Here is an 18,455-nt window from a genome sequence, read left to right on the forward strand (position 1 = left end):
ATTAGAGTGACCATGTCAGTGCTTTTCAGACATGGAGAGAGCGCCCTTCCCTGTGTGAGTAAAGAAAGGAGAGACGGGAGAGAAAAGAAACCCTACTAATCCCAGATATCATGGTTAAAAAGACATAAAACTCAGTGGTATCTTCTGGCTGATCTAAATTGTCTGGAAGCCATAACTCTTCAGCTTAAAGTGATGCTCAATAAACCGCGAGATGCAGAAAAGGTAGCCTTGATATTCTATCCCTGCATGAATGTGCCCTAGAACTTTAGAGAATTTGGAACCACTTCAGAGGGCTGACTGCCTGGTAGGAACGGTGATTTATGATCATTTGGCAACATCTTTCCTCTTTTGCCCTCATCAATATCTCTGTATATAAACACAGAGAGAGCACTGCATATTGTCAAGAAGTAAGGGTGTAACTGCTAGGTCTTTGTTGAAACACATACCTGTTCATTCAGGAGACTTGTGGCAGTGTTTAGTTATGCCTTTTCTTTTGTTTTGTTTATAAAAATGCTGGTGTCTGATTCTACACTCACTTACGTCAGCCCATCAAACATGTCTTTTGTGAGCTATTCTGAAGGATTGTGGGTTTTCATAGTAGGTCAGAAACAAAATTATTTGGCACTTGGGTGTCTAGAATTGAGACACATTAGTAATATGCACTGTGTTTCGCTTTGCCTGTGTCCCGTGTGTTGAGATAGTCTTTGGTCTAAAGACAGGGAAGATGATTTAGTGGTTTGAGTGCTGGTCTTGGACTCAGAACACCTGGGTTCAATTCCTGCTCTTCCACAGACTTCCTATGTGACATTGGTCAAGTCACCGAGTCTCTGTGCTTCTGTTCCCCATCTTTAAAATGGGGATAATACCTACCTGACATGGGTTCTGTGAGAATAAATAGATTAAAGATTGTGCGTTGCTCAGATACTATGGTAAAGGGAGCCATATAAATATCTAAGATAATGTCTAGTTAATATCCCATAGTGAAATATACAACATGTAGGAACTTGAGCTCTCACAGGGTATGTTGACACAGAAACTAGACACCTGCGGCTAGCCCATGCCAGCTGATTCACACTCACAGGCTCAGGCTGCGAGGCTGTTCCATTGCTGTGTAGAATTCCCATGGCTCTGGGATCCTGCAAGGTGGGAGGATCTTTGAATTAATTCTTCAAATATGGGCCTTAAACTGTGTTTAGTGGATTGTGCTGCTAGCCAATTAGAGGATTGGTGAAAAGTGGTAGCATAAGACTGGCTATAAATATCTTCCTCCAGCTATCTCACTCAGAGTCACTTCCTCCCCTAGCTGCAACCCTTACTGCCTATGCTAATTTACTTCCCTCTCATATCTCCTCTCCTTCCTTCCCCAGTCCCCTGGACTCTCTATCCAAGCAGTTCTCAAACTTCATTGCACCATGACCACTTTCTGACAACAAAAATGACTACATGACCTTGCTCGGGGGGCAGAGCTGGAGTACAAGACCCACTGCTCTGGGGTGAGATGGGGCCGGAGCCCAAGTCCCAGCCCGGCCATCACGGGCTGAAGCCCTTGGGCTTTGGAATCTAATGCTGGCCCTGGCAACCCCATTAAAATGAGGTTGGGACCCGCTTTGGGATCCCGACCCACAGTTTGAGAAGCACTGTGAGTCTATCCCCTTTGGTATCTCCCTGGGAGTTTTCTACATCCTCGAGTCTCCCTCAAGGGGACACTCTCTCTCTTTTTCTCTCTTGGGGTCTCCACATTTTTTTTCTCCTTTCTCCTGGGATGCTGCTCAGGGCTGGGTGGTTTGTCTTTCTCCCCTTAATCCTCATCTCTTTCACTTTCCCTCCCTCGGGCTCTCTCTTTGCCCCTACCTCCTCTCAGCTCTCCTCTCTCAATGTGCCCCTCAGTCCTCCTCTCTCTGCCTCACCCTCTGTTAATCTGCCCCTCAGCCCTCCTATTCCCGTTGACTTTCCTCTTTCACCCTCTGTCCCCCACTCCCTTTATTCTCTGTAGCTCTGCTCCCAGGCCCCTCTCCTCTCTGCCTGTCACCCTCTCTCCCCCTACTCCCTCAACCCAGCCTCTCTGTGCCCCCCGCTGCTGCCCAAGCCAGGAGCCGCAGATCTGCATGACTGCGCCTCACCTCCTGGTGAGGAAAGAGTTACCGAGGGCCCTGGCGCAAGGTGTCCAATATGAAACGGCTCCAGTGTGCAGGAGTTTTACGTGGGCAGCTTCTCATTCGGAGGGGAGGAAGCTGTAGCTAGCTGCCTGGGTCTGTGTGCACCGAGGCCAGGCGCTTCTCCGCTGCCTGGCCGCAGAGCGGGGCAAGACAAACCGGAGCCAGCCGAGTCCAGGTTCCTGATCCCGAGGAGGTGGATGGGGGGTGTTTCCCAAGCCGCGAGGAGCCAAGCCGGGGAGAGGCAGGCGCTGTAACTTCGCCATGGGCTGCTGGAGGCACCGGGGGGGCAGGCAGCTGCTGCATGGAGTTTAAAGGGAGCCCGGCCTGGGGAGATGGAGCACTGACGGCCCCGGGGCGCACCTGTCCCACTGCCGGAGATTGATACAAAGTCTCACTCCTCTGTCCCTCCCCCCGTCCCATGCACCCCAAGAACAGGGGAGCCGCTGGGACCCCGCGAAAGCCACCGGGTGCCTCGGGGGCTGCATGTTTTCTACCCACTTTGTGTGTGACCGGAGATTGCTCGTCTTGGGCGGAGAAAAATAAACCACCAACGCGCCCCCGGCCAGCAGCGACCTGGAGGGGGGCAGAGAGAGCCAGGGGAGAAAACCTGTAGCGGCGGAGGCGCCTGCTTGAAAGGTGAGTACAGCGGAGAGGCAGAGCCCGGGGCGCGGTCCCCCTCCTCTTCTGCAACCTCCCGCCAGCCGCCCGGGCGGGCGAGGGGAATGGTCGCGACTAGCCAGCCCGGGGGTAAGGGTTTTATTACATGGAAAGAAGGGATCGGGGGGAGGAAGTCTCTGTGTGTGTGAGGGGGGAAAAACCCTCTGAACCTGCCGAGAGCGGCTGGTGTGTTGATTGTGCAGCTGTGTGCTGGTTTCTGACCATCGTTTGCTTCGATTAGTGTGGTGGGGATGGTCACAGGACTGTGCGTGGTGTAGACTCAGCAAAGACCTTTCTCTGCAAGGAAGAGTGGTGTGTGCATGCATGTGTGTGTACACACAATAGTGTGTGCATGGGGGGGGGGGGGGTCTATAGAATATACCTATCCCCATATTCTGTTAACCATTCCCATCTGCTGCTGGACAGTGGGCTCGCCCTGGGGGACCCGGACCGATTGGCAGCCGGTTCATTAGGCGCAGAGAGGTTGCAGGCTGGAGGATTTTGCACCTGGCGGTTTAAAGGGAGGGGGGGGGCGTCCAGCCTTGGCTGTTGGGGTCTCCTCCAGCTAGTGTTGGATGCACTGCTCCCCTCCAAGAGTCTCGACAGAGGGTTGAGCTGAATATCCCCCCCTCTCCCTCCCCCGGGATGGAAGCAGCAGAAGGGGGGGGGGGGGGGCGGCAGGGCTGAGGCGAGGCCGGTGACACAGCGGGCAAGTCGCAGCGTGGCTAACATGTTGGCTGCCTGGCGGGAGGCGCAGGTCCCAGACCCCGGGGGAGGCGATGCTTTGAACTTGCACCGTGTCGGGGGACCTTGCGCACCAAGGCCACCGCATCCCAAGCAAGCCCCGAGCAGCTCCAACCCCCCGGGGGAGGGGGCAGCCCGGGGCCGGAGCGCCAGCTCAGCTCTCTTGTTCTTCCCCCGGGCAACTTAACGTAGCTGTTGAGTCGTCCCTGGGGGAGGAGAGGAGAAAGGCGGTAGGTCAGTGCCGCAGGTGGGCATGAGGAGGCTGCGCTGAGCTTAACGCCGTTAAAGGGCTACAGCTGTGCCACAGGGCGACGGAAGCTGTGTGTAGACAGACAGAGAGATCGCTCCTACCTATCTATATTTTAATACACTGGTTTTGTATTTATAGCAACTGCGAAACGTACCCATTGGGGTACACACATTCTCTCTCTTTTTCCGAGCACACATTATTGCTCCCTTTCTCTGTGGATGCCCATTTTCGATCACTCCCATTATTTTCAATAACAATCAGTAACACAGACCTGCATCTGCTTTGAGTGTTGTGTGCATCCATATGGGATATAGATTTGGGGGTGGGCGCGCACACTCTCACAAGAGACAGAGAGGTTCACAAGTTCTCATTTAACAGCATCCCACTAGTGTTCTAGTGTATTTTCCAAACACCCCCCGGGCCCAAGAAAGAAGATACACGATTGTTGGGTAGCTGTGTAATACACAACTCTGTAGGTAGGTATAAGTAGATTTACAGAGAGACTCAGAAAACGAAGAACTATGATTTCCCCTCCATTTGAACACCCAGGTCCAAATTAGTCCATTGAAGTCAGGGAAGTCAGTGAATTCACACCATGGATGAATTTGGCCCATAATGTCAACTAATTTTAATGGCAGTAATGAAAAGGTGATGGTCCTACCTGGCGTATGCACAGGTGTATTAATAGGTTTTATGTATTCAAACACACATTGGTTCATTGGATTTTAAATATAATTTCAATCACTGAAAGATGATTTGTAGTGTTTGCATCCTCATTTATCTACTAAAAGAGCAAAAGGAATACATTTAAGAAAGCCTCCCTCTTAGCTTTCTTGCTTTCTGAGGTCTTAAGGCTGTATAATACCATTTCAGCTGACACCGATAAGCTATTCAAAGAAGTTTCTGCTAACATTTTCCAGCATGTTGAAGCTGCATTTTTCTTAGTATTAGCTGCATAGTGTTTCAATTCTTAATTGTGCGCAGTGCAGGATTTTATTGTGGTGATGGTCATTTCTCTTTTGAAATTCGTAATGATACTGACTGCCTCAATGAGAAAACGATAGTAGAATTCGATCCATTGTGGAAACAGCTGTCCACGTTATCATTGGTCTAAATGATTTATATCGATATTATCTATATATATCAGTGGTCCTCAAACTTTTGTATTGGTGACCCCTTTCACACAGCAAGCCTCTGAGTGTCACCCCCCTTAAACACATTTTTAAATATTTAACACTATTATAAATGCTGGAGGTGAAGCGGGGTTTGGGGGTGGAGGCTGACAGCTCGCGACCCTCCCTGCCATGTAATAACCTCGCGACCCCCTGAGGGGTCACGACCCCCAGTTTGAGAACCCCTGATATATATGTATTTAAAAGAGGAAACAAGCCACATTATATTTATTGTGTTTATCGGACTATTAAAAAAACTCCTAATGTAATTGGAAATGGGATTTCTCTGTTTTGCTGTAAAGCAGATGCACTGGATGTGATTGGTTATGGATTTGATTGACTAGGTTGCTTACATCATGTAGGTGGCTGACATCAAAATGACACTTCGTTTTAAGTCCAAAAGAACCATCTAAGCAATTATCTGTGATTAGATCACATATATATGATGTCTTAGTGCAAATAAAAGTCTCTCTAGTCCTCCCTCCCCCATATTGTTTAGTAATGAGCCTTTCATTGCAGGGATAATGTTTAGGTCACATTGGCTATGCTTTTACTTTGAATTAATGCGGATGTAAGCTTCCTTGACTTGAAATAATTTACTGTTCCAGTCTCATTCAATAACCAATGGAAGTTCTACATTTAAGTTATACTGGCCACTTGGAATATAAATTCCACCAGGTGAGCACCCTGAAAGTTTTCATTTTAGAAAGCCTGTCCCAGCTGTTTTACGTTATGGTATTTCTGTGAAAGTTTGTTTATTTATTGCAGGAAACTTTTTATTACCTCATATGTGTGGCAGGAGAAGCTTTGATGTGACAGATTTACCCCTAGTCAAGTTTTCTGTCTTATTCTAGATCCTGTACTCTTTTCCTTGGCATATGCACTGCACCTACTGAGCCAAATCTGTCCTGACATCAGTGAGGTAGCATGGGGTGTAAGTCAAGGAAAAATTCAAACCACACTGTACGTGGATCTGGATGATGGTACATGTGGGCCAGATTTTCCTCATGCAAAATACCCACTTGCAGTAAGGACTGCAAGATTAGATTAGGGTGAGCTCTGTCTTGCAAGGTGCTGAGTATGCATCCTGCATGAGACTTCATGTGTGACCCAGCCTGGTTGTGACTGACAGCCCCGTATTAATTTCAGTAGTGCAAGAAGAAGGCTCATAATAAAGTATGCTTCTTCATGCTGATGAATTACATTATAGTGCAGGGCTTTATAGAAACTACATGTATTATGGAATCTCTGGCCTAAACTTACACTGCAAAAATTGTATTCTGTTAAAGATTCTAGTTGTATATTCAAACCTTATTTTTATGCAGAATTCAGTTTTACCCCTCTATCTCATATTACACAAGGCAAAGTTATCATCTCTCTCTCTCTCTCTCTCTCCCCCGTAACACACTTTAACATCATGCAGTCTTTGTCCAATCAGAATGTGGTTCAGGATTATGCATCTTATCTATGGGAGATGGTTTTATGTGTGTGTGTGTGTGTGTGTATGTGTGTGTATATATATATATACACACACACACACATGTTTATATATGTGCATGCACATACACACTGCTGTAGCCACTTGTTCCAGCCTTTACCTCAACAGAACCAATGCAAACCCAGTCCAAATACATTTCAATGGCTGATCCTCTGCTTCTAATCCAGTCTCCAAAAAACCTTCCCCTCTAAATTGTAATGCACGGCAAAATCCTTCCTCCCTCCACCCCAAAATGATCTAACTGGTAAGGCAGATGAAACATTGCTTAACGAGTGGCAAGATAACAGCACCTAGTTAGTATTCAGGTTTAATCTTCAACAATGATTTATAAATTGAAAAAATAATGCCTCTGTAAAAATTGTTTGCGTTAGCAATGCTAGTGTGCATCATTTTAGCCAATTTCTGCACACACAACATCATTGAGTCAGCATGAAATGTGGCTGACAAAATATGTTAATAGATACAAAAGAAAATGGGAACTCTTTTAATATATCATGGGATTGTGGAATGTCTTTTAGAATGTTTGTTTTATTCAGTGGGATTGGGTTCTGGCAACTAAAGCAATTATTGTATGGATATTATAAATAATATCAAGTCTGTTTTATATAGTAAGCAGTACAATAAAATGTACTTAGCTGGGCTATTAACTGGAGGAGCTGATATCTATAGACTGACTTTCTGAAGGTAGATACCCGCTGATTATACTTTGCATCTGTGAATTTGACTTTGTGCTCTAAGCTGTAAGCAAGAAACTGTAGAAAACACAGGCTATTATGTAACAGGACTTGGATTATCGTTAATGGGATGCAATAGAAGAACTCCACTTTACATTATTACTTATAATTAAATGCATCCTGCTTTGCTAAAAGGCTTACAGGATTAAAATGTGGTTTAGAATAAAGACACTAAACAACAGTAATCAAAATCACATTGTGGATTTAGTCTTATGAACCCGAAGTCCAGGAGTATGTATAGAAATAATGAGGTGGTTTTAAAACTGCCCTTTCATTCGCTGAACTTAATCTCTGTTTATGAACTCTTTGTGGGCATAGTTGTACATACCTTTTTACAGCATCATAAAAGAAAATCTTAAACATCTGCATACTGTCATTAAGCCTGGTCTCATGGCTGTAGTACATGCACAGCATATCTCCCCTTTTCATAACAAGTGACAGGACTATTTAGTCTGGATCTGACGTTTAGGATTCATGTCATTTGTTGCCTGCAGCCATATCACTTTGTGCTATGATCCTATCCGCATAAATGGGAAACCTCCAAGGAGCACTGAGATGTTCCAGGACATAGAGTTGGTGATTTAGTAGTTGTTACGCTTCTCTCTGAGCCAGGAGTTCACCAATGCTCCAGTGTGGTGTTAAGGAGTATTGTGTTGGTGGTGGTGCTGGGCCAGCCTCTGATTTAAACTCTCTGTCTCTCTGCCTCCCCTGGGTATTTGAGGGCACTCATACAATGGAGTGGCTCCAGATTTTCACAGATGTAATTCAGATAATCTGGCTCTCTATCTTTCAGGTCAGGCCGAAACAGAAGATGTGATCCCTTATGGTCATTAAGGATCCCACGGTATTTTTTACAAGATTAAGGAGGGCCATTCCCCTCAACATCAAAAAATGTGGGTCACTGTGTGTGGCGTGTGCATGCAAAAAAAGTATTCATGCAAAACACTCAAAGTATCTTGGGATCCACTTCTTTGGTGTACATAACTTTGTCGTCACCTCGCTTAATGATCCCTTGCTAATCGGTTGCTTTCAGCAATAAGAGGGAGCGGGACAATAGGTCTGTTTGAAATGTAGTAACTTTGGGACTATGATGAATGATGTTCCTTTAAATGAGGGACAGTTGAGTGATATGATGTCCTTAGTATCCTGGCCAAAATCCAATTCAGGTCATTACATTCTGACCTAAATTCCACCTAGACATGGAAACAATTGTATAGTGTATTTAATTTTGTCTTCATTTCCTGCCCATGGCCCTAATCGTGCAAAGGGATCACTGTGGTCAGAATCTCATTGCGGTCAATGGGACTAAGTCAGTAGGATGCTGTGAGGGTGGATCTTTATGCCTGTACTGAAACTTTTTCAAGTCAATGAGCTTTTGCCCATGTTTCTTTGTTGGCAGGGTTGGGGCCTTTAAACTGTCATATAGACTTGATGAGCACTTTTAAATGACTGCCTAGTCTTACAAAACCTTACTAAGGTAACTAATTCTTGTTCATGCAAATGTTTCCGTTGACTTCAATTCAGGACAACTAATGGGCACAATCTCTCGCATTTAAGTTAATTGGCGTTTTGCCATTGACTTCAGTAACGATGGCAGCATGTGGGTAAGCATGTGCTTCTGCGAGTATGTATTTGAAGGACCAGGCCTTGTACAATGAGTTTGTTAGCTCCCCAAATGCTTCAGAAAGCTATCTAGATGAACGATGCTATAAAAATGTCAGATTGATGTGTATGTTGATACACATTGCCTCATTTTATAGAATTCCTTGATCTTACATATTCTGTTTTGTCTCCGTCTAAAAACTGTAATTTAAGAGAAATGCCTTCTTTCATATTAGTTTTTTCTGCATAGTATGATATCCTCCAGGGCAATAATCTACTCTGAAGCATTGTCAACATGTCAACTGTTATGTAAATGAGATTCCAAATAGTTAATTGACCCTGCTAAGTATTACAATTATGAGCAAGAAAGCAGAGTTAAGCCCAGGAAAAACAACGAAATGAAGTCTACATAACTGTTTTCAATTATTCAGTCTCAGTGACTCTTTTTATAGTTCAAGAAGCGACATGAAAATCTCTCTGGAGCTAACTTGTTTACGGAGCACCAGCAGGTTTAAAGCACTGCCAGCATCAGACTTCTCTCTTGTACATTTCCTTCAAATAAATACTGAATAAAAATAAGAATCCTGTAATTTGGCCATCCAAAGAGCTAAACACTATGCTTCAGCAGGAAATTATCATTTCAAAATCTCGGGACAGCTTTGTGACAATCTTCCAAAGACCAGTACCCTGAGAGGAAAGAATTGCATAATTTCTAAAGAATTTTAGCACTTTACTATGGAGTCTGATTATCCCATAATTATCACTTATGCTTTTAGGCCCTGATTCAACAAAGCACTTATGCAAGTGCTGTAGTCTGATTGAAATCAGTAGGACTTAAGCATGTACTTAAGTACGTTGTTGAATTGGGTATTAAATGCATAAATCCTATTGACTTCAATGGAACTGCAGCGCTTGCTTCAGTGCTTTGCTGAACTGGGGCCATAGGCATTAATCCTGAAATCTTCTCCATGCCAGCAAACCCCTGTACCCATGCAGAGTTCATTGTACAATCAAAACCTAAATATAGATTCTTCCCCTTAACCTGCTCAGTGGTACTTAGGTACTATGGTAACTGGTGTTACATATAAATGCCACAGATGGACAGGCAGTACTTAGCTCTTTTCCTTTGGGTGGACATTATGACAACCTTAGATAGTGGTGTAAAAAATATAATATTAATGTTTGAGAATCCTCTGCATATCCTAGTCTGAAAGCACCCTGTTAACGCATCTGCAAGATCTCCTGTAATAATAAATAGCCGTATAATTTTGGAAAAGTGTTGCTATTGAATATAACCTATGTCAAATGTCCTGGTCTGATCAATCTGGGACTTTGGAAGTCTTCACCTACACCCTAATTTAAGGACTGGCCACTTTCTCTACAATGTACTCAACCAAAAGCCTAGATCCTAACGCCCCATGACTTTGAAACTTAGATCTGCATTTGAATTTTGTATCACATTTCATCTCTAGTTATTCGAATTTTATAATTTCCTCCCCTGTTTGACTACTTTCTATCTCATTTATGATATTTGCATGGCCCCCAATTACCATAACATCTAGACAACTTCAGTAAGAGTTACCTGCTGTTGCTTTTAGAACTGAAATCATGCAAGCTGTCCAATAGCTTCCTTTCAGGAAGGGAGGTGATGAATATCACTAGAGTAATTAATTCAGAATATTTGCTGGAGTAATTAATTGTCCCATTATTAAAATTAAATGTTTTGGCACTTTACAACAATACCCAATCAACCCTGAGGCTATTTGTAATGACATGTTGTTTTGTTAAATCTGTTGTAAAAATTCTTCATTATTGATGTATTTCCATTTATTATTACTCAGCTATGATATGTTCAGTCTATTATGAATAGTAACTTGTGTATATATATATTTTTTTAATTTGAGGCTTTTTGTTCAGTATACTATAGTGCAGATAGGGAATGCTTTGAATTCATTTCTTCAGCTCTGCTATAACTGTTTGAAATGAAGGCAATGGGACATGGGAAAATGAACTAAAACATGCTTGGGAAAAGAATCCTTACAACACTTGTGATAAACAAACCCACAACAGCCATATCCTCTGTTATCAGTGAAAGACAAGGTCTTTAAACAGATTAAGAGAAGATGTACAAATGTATAATTGGAGACTTAAAGATGCACAAGTGACATTTCCTTGCTACTTTGATGTTCTCTTAGGAAAATCTTTGAAATATAGTTTTTTCTTACTGCTAATAACAACCTTCTTATTCCATGTTGTCAATTAGTTCTGTATCATCTTATTGTGTCGACATGCTACCCTTTTTCTAGGCCCTGATTCTTCAATGAGCTCTGCATGGGCAAAAAAAGTGAGATAAATTACTTCAGAAAGAGACAGATCTCAGATTTTTTGGACTTAACAGTAAAGATCCTTGGTTGCTTGCTGGCATAAGGGTGTTGAACAAACAAAGAGGATAGTGCGAAGACTCTATTGCACTGGTGACCTTTGATGGCCTCATTTGTTCACTTAGACATTATCGCTGTTGACTTTGTTCAGTTCCCCGTACACCAAGTGCTCTGCTGGTGAGGGGGAAATTGCTGATTGCTAGATGAGAGGAAAGAGAAACAGCGATGACTACCACTGCATGTCAATAAAGGGGAAAACAGTAAGTAATTGCTGGGCATGGATTCAGCGAGATCTCTGCTGGCATCATCATTCATTAGCAGGGTAACCTGCTTTGGGCAGAGTCTAAAGAGAGCCAGAATGGGAGACAGCGATGAGATAATGCTTGGGATAGGTGCAAGTATCCCAAGGGGGAGGGATAGCTTAGTGGTTTGAGCATTGGCCTGCTAAACCCAGGGTTGTGAGTTCAGTAAAGATCCTTAGAGTGCTGTTTTTGCCCCCGATCCCTAAATGGCCCTGAAGGGGGCCATTTAGGGATCGGGGGCAAAAATCTGTCTGGGGATTGGTCCTGCTTTGAGCAGGGGGTTGGACTAGATGACCTCCTGAGGTCCCTTCCAACCTTGATATTCTATGATTCTAAGTAAACACACAGTATAACATTGAAGTCCTTTCATAGTAGATGTTCTGACCTGGGCATTTATACTGCGTTAATAGGTGTGGTATCTTCATAGATTCATAGAGTTTAAGACCAGAAGAGAGCATTAGGTCACTTATGGTATGTCTACAGAGCGAAGAAAAACCCGTGGCTGGCCTGTGGGGCTCAGGCTGCGGGACTGTTGCATTGCTGGGTAGAATTCCGGGCTGGGGCCTGGGCTCTAGGATGCTGTGAGATGTGGGAGGGTCTACACAGCAATGAAACAGCCCCACATCCTAAGCCACGCAAGCCTGGGTCGGCTACATGGGGCAGCCATGGGTTTTTCTGTGAGGTGTAGACAAAGTTGTAGTCTGATCACCTGAATAATTCCAGCCATTAAATTCAACCCAGTTACCCCTGTATTGAGCCCAATAACTTGAGTCTGGCTGAAGAATATCTTCCAGAAAGGCATCCAGTCTTGATTTTAAGACAACAAGAGACAGAGAATCCACCGCTTAATGACCCTTACTGTTAAAGATTTGTGCCCCATTTCTTATTTGAATTAGGCTGGCTTCAGTTTTCAACCTTTGGTTCTCTGCAAGATTAAAGAGTTCTTTACTACCTGGTATTTTCTCCCTATGAAGGTACAGATATGCTGTAATCAAGTCACTTTCCAATCTTCTTTTTTACAAGCTAAAGAGATCGAGCTGTTTGTCTCTCACTATAAGGCATTTTCTGCCACCCTCAAATAATTTTTCTCTCTCTTTTCTGTACACTTAGCAACTATGTCTCCTCCTTCTTCTTTTCTACTCATACATTTCCAGTAGTCCATGCTTCCAATCCCACTGTAGAGGCCAACACTTAATTTTTTTAGGACCCTGGACTTCACTGAAATTTCTCACACTCTAAAACTTATTTGGATGGAGGCATCCCAGAGTGCACTGCAAGCCATACTTGGAAGAAACAATCCCCAGGGCCCAGCAGACAGGCTGAGACTAGAGAGGGTTGGAAAAAGGTGTTTTTCCTGTGGCAAATTTTTACAAAAATACCACCCTCCCACCCCACACACAAAATACATTTTTGTTTGTTTTCCATAGAAAATTTCAATTTTTTTTGGTGAAAAACTAAAAATTTTCAGCCACCCCCCTCCCCCAAAATTTTCTGCTGAAAGATATTCCAAGATAAAAATTTCTATTTGGAAATGCTGCTGTGATCCCTTCTGGGGTTTGTAGTTCAGTTACTTCATGCTCCCATTCTCCTATATGAGCTGGGACCCCAGGCCAGACTACATCTCCCATGCTGCTCCAGTGTCTCCCTTCTTGCTGAGCCATCACATTATATCATGGGAGATGTAGTCCCACTGGGGAACCCAGCCCATAGAGGGAATGGAAATGATAATGCTCATAGATAACACAGCTGCATTTCCGAACCTGGATTTTCAGGCATTTGGGGTTTTGATGGAAAGTCAAAATTTTCCATGGAAAGCAGACACTTTTTGCAAAAAATGTCATATAACTGAAAAATAGTTTTGGTGGGAGTTTTTGACCATCTGAATTGCAGAGTGGGAACGTGACGCTATTGAAAAATGATGAAGGGATAGTGAAAAGGAAGCAAAGGAACTAGTGCAGGGCTGTGGGAGGGTAAGCAAGCGAGGGGATTGCTGGATGGCTACAGGAAGGGAGGAAGAGCGAGGGGGACTAACGGAGGGCAGCATGGAAGAATTAAATATAGTTGAGCTGTTGGGGACTAAGAGGAGAGTAGGATGGATCTGAGTCTTAAAGATGATTTAGATTTAAGCTGAGGATCAGTCTAGTTCCTACTCCCTCTTTTTGTTATTTTTAAACTTAACATAATAACGTGGCTTAAGACTTTCCCACCATATTTCAGTATTTTCAGTGTTTAGAAAGGGGTTTATATATTTTATACTCAAGTTTTCCTTTCTACTGTTCAGAACTCACAAGAATCTTGGCATTGCTGAAACTTCTGTGTTTATCAGCATGGTGCCTTTTAAAGTGACCTTCGCTACCGTTTTAATTGTCAAGTTTTCTGGAGGAGGGGAAAATCCAGCACTAGCAGCATTTGAGGTAACCATACCTTTATACTTGTCAACAACCTGGAAGCTCCTAGCTAATGAAATGGCTTTGTGACACTGCACCCATCATGCTAATTGCTCAGGTTTTGTTTCCTTCATTTCAAAGAACTAAACTGCTTCCCAGGTTATACCCTTAACTGTCAAAAATAATCTGAAATTTGTAGTGACCCCTAACCCACCATGGGTCATCAGCAGGGATTTAATGTTCAACCTTCATTATTAAAAGTTTGATCCATTACACACTGACTTCAATAAGCATTGGATCAAGACCTAAAAGCACAGGCTTTTACTACTTGATGGGAACTAGAAGGGGAGGGCTCCGAGTTACTACCGAGAATCCTTTCCCAGATGTCTAGTTGATAGGTCTTGCTCACATGCTCGGGGTCCAACTGATTGCCATATTTGGGGTCAGGAAGGAATTCCCATCAGGTCAGAAACCCTGTTTTTTTCCATAATTTGAGTATGTCAGTAACTCAGCCAGAGGTTATGGGTCTGTTACAGGACGGGGTGGGTGAGGTTCTGTGGCCTGCGATGTGCAGGAGGTGAGACTAGATGATCATGATGGTCCCTTCTGACCTTCGAGTCTGTGAATCTAGAGTTAAAGGATTTACTCCCTTAGGCCCTGGGACAGGGTTGGGACTCGCTGCTGCGGCACCTCCTACTGGTCGTCTCAGGGAATTGGTTCGATCCAGTAGGGCGCCCTCTTCTGGTGGCGTCCCGCCTGTCGTCTCGCCTTTGGTTGGCGTGCGGACTCGCGTTGCTCCCAACGCACAGGGTCCTCCTTCTGGAACACTGCCCTCCGACAGTGTCCTTCGGTCCGTTCGCACCCCCTTCTGGGGGGGAGGGGTGATCAACAGTCTCACACCTTTAAGTCCGATCCCTACAGTCCAGGATCGGGCGTGGTTCCGGCTGGCCGCTCCCTGCGGCCTATGGCTGAGCGTATGGCCAAAGGGAACAAAAAGGGGGAAAGGGGAGGGACTCAGGCCCACCCACTACTCTGAGTCCCGGTCCAGAGGCCCTCTAGCAACAGCCTTGCTGTCCTCCTTCTCCTTCCTCCTCTGACTACTCCTCTGGACCACTTCCCCAACGGCCCTTCTCCCCCCTAGGCCTTTTCCTTCCAGATCTGCCGCCTAGCAGGCTACGGAGTAGAACCTTCTCCCGCTCTCTAAGGCTGGCCTGCACTGCGCTGTCCATGGTGCTGGCCTCCCAGCTCTGGAGACAGACCTTCCCCTCTGAAGGCCTGGGACAGACTGACTGCTCTCGCCCTGAGCAGTCTTTTATATAACTGAGCTGGCCCCTGATTGGCTGGCTCCAATCTATCCTCTGATTGGCTCCCAGTAAGCCCTTCTCTGATCGGCTGCGCGTCTACGCAGGCGCCCGGGCCTGCCGCAGCCCACCCTCTCCGGGCGTGGGGCAGCCGCCCCACCACAGGCCCCAATCCTGCAAATGCTTAACACTTAACTTTACTCATGTGAGTAGTCTCATTGAAATCTGCGGGAGTACCTATGTTTGCAAGGCTGGGGTCTTAGCAGATAGCTCTAACAGTCTCTTCTCCTTTAGCTAGATCACCCACTAGAAGGGGACATAGCATTTAACCAGCATATTACAAGGGTGTGTGTGTGTGGTTTTCAGTTCATACACCCTTGGTCCAGTACGAACCCAGTATTAATTATGTCAGAGTCTCCTGTAGTAAACTGCATATGCACTGGTTATAACATCTGTTAACTAATACTTGGAGATTCAGATTTGTACTTACATGTTCACAAGTGGGGAAAAATTCTATCAGAGAACACATGGGCTATTCTGCGCTCCCAGTATGCATAATGAGTTTGCATTGCAGTCCATGGAAATTTGGCTCTTAATAAAAAAAAAAAATAATTAAAAAAAAAATTGAATGAACAGATTGCGTTGTCCGTACCAATGTAGCCGGGAAATCCATTTGTGCAGCCTAGGGTTCAAAGATCTGTAATCTCTTTGATATTTTGTCCTGTGACCTTGTAAAGTGCAAGTTCACTGCATGTCGGCTGTTCAGCTCAGAGCATGTCTTGCTACTTGTTACAAAAGTGATGATTGTGTAACAGCCTCTCGCAAACATTTATGATGCAAACACAACACAGTGTAATAAGCATTTCTTGTTGTTATTTCAGTATTGCCTTTCCCACTGGGTTGCCTTGTGATCCATGAGCTATTAAGAAGGGCTGTAAGCAGGCAAAGTTCCCACCCTTTGCTGCTCATAATATATACACAGTTATATATAACTCCAACTTACCCCCTCCACTCCTTCCTGGCATCTTGGCTTTGTTGATAACTTAAATAGCAGCAAAAATATAAACTTCATTCTAGGTTTTCTCCCTAAGATTGTCTATTCTTACAGCTTTTCCGGTCAGACCTCCTCTATCCCAGACCTTATTTCCCTCTGCTCCAGAGATCCCCAAATTCTCTTATAGCCTGTTTGGCGCTATAACAAGATCCACCTGCCAGCATAAGTGAGCTATAATTCTTGTTTATCTTTATACACTTGAGGTTTGGGTGATTAAAAAGAAGACCTCTGCATTCCTATGCAGGGTCCTACAATCTGGCACGCTGTTAGAAGAGTCAATCAGGCACTCCTGATATGCCTGTTAATGCGCCAAATATATTTTCTGTTGCTGTACTGAGACTTTTTGGGTCCTTCCAAGTTCTTTGCTGCTGGATCTAGTATTGAAATGTAAGGAGAGCCAACTCTATGCCCAATAGGAGACATGCAAAAAGAAAAAATACACAGTCAGCAACAGCAAATCCAAGTACTAATGCACAAGGTCAATTAATACTCTGACTAATGGAGGGGTGTTGCCAAAAGCACATGTATGCAACAAGTTGCTGACTCCCATTAAATATATTGGCTACAGTGGGAGAGATGTGGATTAACTCCAGAACAGTTGCTCAGATGAAGGGAGGGCATGGCTAAAGATGGCTCTCTAGTTACTGCCTCTTCCATGGTGTGATGTGTCTGTTAAACCTGCAGCAACTAGGGCAGAATGAGGAAGACCATGAGGAATATTTGGAAAGACAACTGTCTCGCCTGGCTGACGTGCTCAGAAGATGGAGGGTGAAATTATTCAAGATATGTCCTGTTGAAGCACAACTACCTATCTGTGTTTTATTCTGATCTTTCTTCTGGGCCAAGTTAGAAGCTCAGTTATTAGCCTGATTCATATAGATACCTAAGACTGTATCAGCAATCTTTCAACGCCGTGGGAGATGGGTAAAGTGCCAGAGATCTCTCTCTTATTTGCCTCAGTTACTGTACTTGACCCTTCCTCCAATTTTGTTCAACCCAGCCCCACTACTTAATTTGGTGAATCTTTGCAAAAGGGGCTTATAACAGGACCTGAGGGTGCTTTATGGCTCATACATTTGTTTCCCTACAATCTAATCATTTTGTGATCTTTCTTTCTTTCTTTCTTTCTTTCTTTCTTTCTTTCTTTCTTTCTTTCTTTCTTTCTTTCTTTCTTTCTTTCTTTCTTTCTTTCTTTCTTTCTTTCTTTCTTTCTTTCTTTCTTATAAAATCTATTCTTTGCTTGCACATCTTCATGTGGAAGGTACTTGAGGCAATCACTGGCAATCATATATTGCTGGACATAATGAAGAATTTAATAAAAATGTTGCATATTTTGGTAGCCATCACATATCTGCCAGTATAGTTTCAGGGTAAATTTGAGCAATCTATTGGCCAGAGCCACTTAAATTATCCTAATCCTGCAGTGAAGGCCTCAAGTGCACTTAATTTCTAGTTAAAAGAAAGTTTCCAGTTTAACAATCAGATGAATTTTCAGTAATGTCTGAAACTCTTTTTTTTAAACATAGGAGCCGAAGAAGAATGTAAGCTACAGCAATGTTTCTCAACCTTCTGATACCAGGGACCAGTTTGCTGCCTTTCTAAACTGTGTCAGGGAGATCACAGGGACCAGCACTGGTCCAGGGACCGTTCATTGAGAAACACTGAGCTAAAAAGACTCCTGACACCAAAACACCAGTTGACTGAATAATTAGTAGTAAATAATTTATTCAGTGAAATTCGCTTTGTTTTCCTGTTGATGAATTGTGCAGGAGCACCTTACATTTGTCCTCAAATGTATTTGTACCCAAACCCTAACAAATATATTTGAAAATGCTGCTGTCACGCCTGGTGAGAAATGTAGTCTGACTGGTGACCTGGTTCCCCCAAACCAGCAACTCCCTGAGGCATCACGGCAACATTTCCAAATAACATTTTTGGGGTTTGGGAGATTTTTTTTTTTAAATAATGAAAACTCCATCTTTTCCATGGAAACAGACTCTTTTTGCGATTGAAAATTCAATTTTCTTTCAAAAACCAGTTGCAGTGGAAGATTTTCAACCTGCTGTAGTATTCATCCAGCTTTACCAGTGTTGCAGTCCCTAAATGAGAGTCAGTCTGTCTTGAACTATGCAAAATAGTTACATCATGTGAAAAACATACCAACAGCTGCTCTCTTCAGCCTTTATTTGTTGCTGGTAGTTTGAGGTGGACTTCCCC

The 18,455-nt window shown here is 43.9% G+C and overlaps 1 protein-coding gene across 3 annotated transcripts in view; it reads left to right on the forward strand.

Annotated features, from left to right (window-relative positions):
• CALN1 (calneuron 1) overlaps positions 1-18,455 on the forward strand; it is a 279,008-nt gene that overhangs the window by 96,536 nt on the left and 164,017 nt on the right. The window contains exon 1 of one of the 3 annotated variants that reach the window (XM_005283447.5): positions 2,183-2,792. The exons of the other annotated variants lie outside the window; for them this stretch is intronic. The gene's annotated coding sequence lies outside the window, so the exon portion shown is untranslated. Of the gene's footprint in view, positions 1-2,182; positions 2,793-18,455 lie in introns of those variants that run through there. 3 annotated transcript variants of the gene reach the window in all.

This window comes from Chrysemys picta, chromosome 19 (genome assembly GCF_011386835.1).
Source record: "Chrysemys picta bellii isolate R12L10 chromosome 19, ASM1138683v2, whole genome shotgun sequence".
Classification (NCBI taxonomy): Eukaryota; Metazoa; Chordata; order Testudines; family Emydidae; genus Chrysemys; species Chrysemys picta.